Source organism: Mus caroli, chromosome 6 (assembly GCF_900094665.2).
Source record: "Mus caroli chromosome 6, CAROLI_EIJ_v1.1, whole genome shotgun sequence".
NCBI classification, from domain to species: Eukaryota; Metazoa; Chordata; class Mammalia; order Rodentia; family Muridae; genus Mus; species Mus caroli.
This window is the reverse complement of record NC_034575.1, coordinates 34,004,733-34,006,601: the sequence shown is the minus strand read 5'-3', so window position 1 is coordinate 34,006,601 and position 1,869 is coordinate 34,004,733. Positions and strand designations below refer to the sequence as shown.

General features: G+C 46.9%; 1 protein-coding gene across 1 annotated transcript in view; it reads right to left on the bottom strand.

Annotated features, from left to right (window-relative positions):
• Rab19 (RAB19, member RAS oncogene family) overlaps positions 1–1,015 on the bottom strand; it is a 10,225-nt gene extending 9,210 nt beyond the window's left edge. Inside the window, exon 1 of the mRNA XM_021165721.2 lies at positions 859–1,015. The gene's annotated coding sequence lies outside the window, so the exon portion shown is untranslated. The remainder of the gene's footprint in view (positions 1–858) is intronic.
• Positions 1,016–1,869: the final 854 nt, after the last annotated feature.

Genomic DNA, 1,869 nt, shown 5'->3' with positions numbered 1-1,869 from the left:
GAGCCACCATGTGGTTGCTGGGATTTGAACTCTGGACCTTCGGAAGAGCAGTCGGGTGCTCTTACCCACTGAGCCATCTCACCAGCCCCCCATGGGATTCCTATCTGTCAATCTCAGAGCACCCCCCCACCTCCCAAGCCCCCACTCCCTCCTCTCCGGCTTTGCAGCACGTCGGAATTCCTAGTCCATATAACAACTCAGCAGACAGTTGAAGCAGAAAGCATATTCCTGTAAGGGCAGGTACTTAGGCATTTAAACCGTCCTTCACATATTTAGTTAGGTCTCTCCACCAACTATCTCATGAGACCAAAACACCCCCTTTGATGATTGGATTTAAGGTTGAGTAAATTGCTCCTACCTTGTGACACCTTCATTTCTCCCTGATTTATTCTTTGGGTTTTTTTCTAATGACATAAAAAAAGGCCATGTCTATATTGACAGACAAATAAAAAATGCACACAAATATCCAGTCTATATGTAGAAACCAAAGGCTTTAAGGAGGTAAGGGATGGTCTAGTATTTCTGTTTTTGGATGCCCCTGGAATCGCACAAAAAACTGATCCAGCAGACAAGAGACACAATCAAACCAGTTTTTTTTTTTTTTTCCCCCTTCCGCATGCATCTTTTCAACTGAAGAAAGCCATTCTACTTCCGGCAGGCATGTTATCACCGTAACTTGAGCCGAAACCTTGTTTCCAAGTCCCCTTTCTCTTCCTCCCTGCAAAGTGCCCGGGACTCTATAAAAGCCCCCTTTAAGCAAGCATATAAGCCCTGCAAGGAGAAGCCAGCAGAGTTCTCCCAGACAAAACCATCCCACAACCCCGCACCCTTCACCTCCTGGGTCCACCTGTTGCTTACCTGGGCACTCTTTCACCTCGCTGGTGAGCAGGTAGTTTTTGCTTTTTCTTCTGCTTTCCTCTGCAGCCCTCTGTTGTCTCCTTCGTCCTCTTGTCTTACCGCGCAGTGGGAACTCAAGTTCCGGCCCCTGGAGTCAAGTTCGGTGGACAGAGAAAGCGAAAGGGAAACAAGGGCAATCCCTCCCACTTGCAAGGAGCCTGAAGCCCCAGGTGAAGTGCTGGCCAGGTACAGGGCCCAGCGCAGACAGCTAGCTTTCCTGCCAGTGTTTATCAGATCAGGAGAAAGCACAGAGAATTGCCTTTCACTCAACTGACACCCGCTAAGCTACCCTATTCCTTCTTTTGCTCTGCATCCTTCATGAACATCCTTCCTGATCCGCTTGTTTGGCTGGGCTGAGCGGCTGTTAACTGAGATGACCGCGACTTAAAGGAGGATACTGATTAGGGTCTTGAGTGACTTGTTTTGAGTAGTCCCTGGAAGAAAGGAGGCGCTCAAGCAACTTAAAGTAAAGCGAGGGTCCACAAGATATCTCCATAGGTAAAGGCTGCCAAGCTAGAAGACCTAAGCTCTAGCTCCAGGACCCAGCTAGTGGCAAGTTGTTCTCTGACCACACATACATGCACGAAGACAGGTACACATGCCAAATAGATACAAGCAAAAGAAAAAAAAAAAAAAATCCCAAACCAACCAAACAAAAAGGCCCCAAATTAAAAGAATGTAGTGCAGTTGGGGATTTAGATTAATGGTAGAATATTTGCCTAGGAAGTGCAAGGCCCTGGGTTCTGTTTCTAGCACTAAAATAAAATAATAAATAAAATAAAGGTGCTTTACTGCATGTGGGGGTGTTGGGAGAGAGTGTTACGTAGAACTTTTACCACACAGCAGAGGCTAATTTTTTTTTTTTTTTGGTTTTTCGAGACAGGGTTTCTCTTTGTAGCCCTGGCTGTCCTGGCACTCACTTTGTAGACCAGGCTGGCCTGGAACTCAGAAATCCGACTGCCTCTGCCTCCC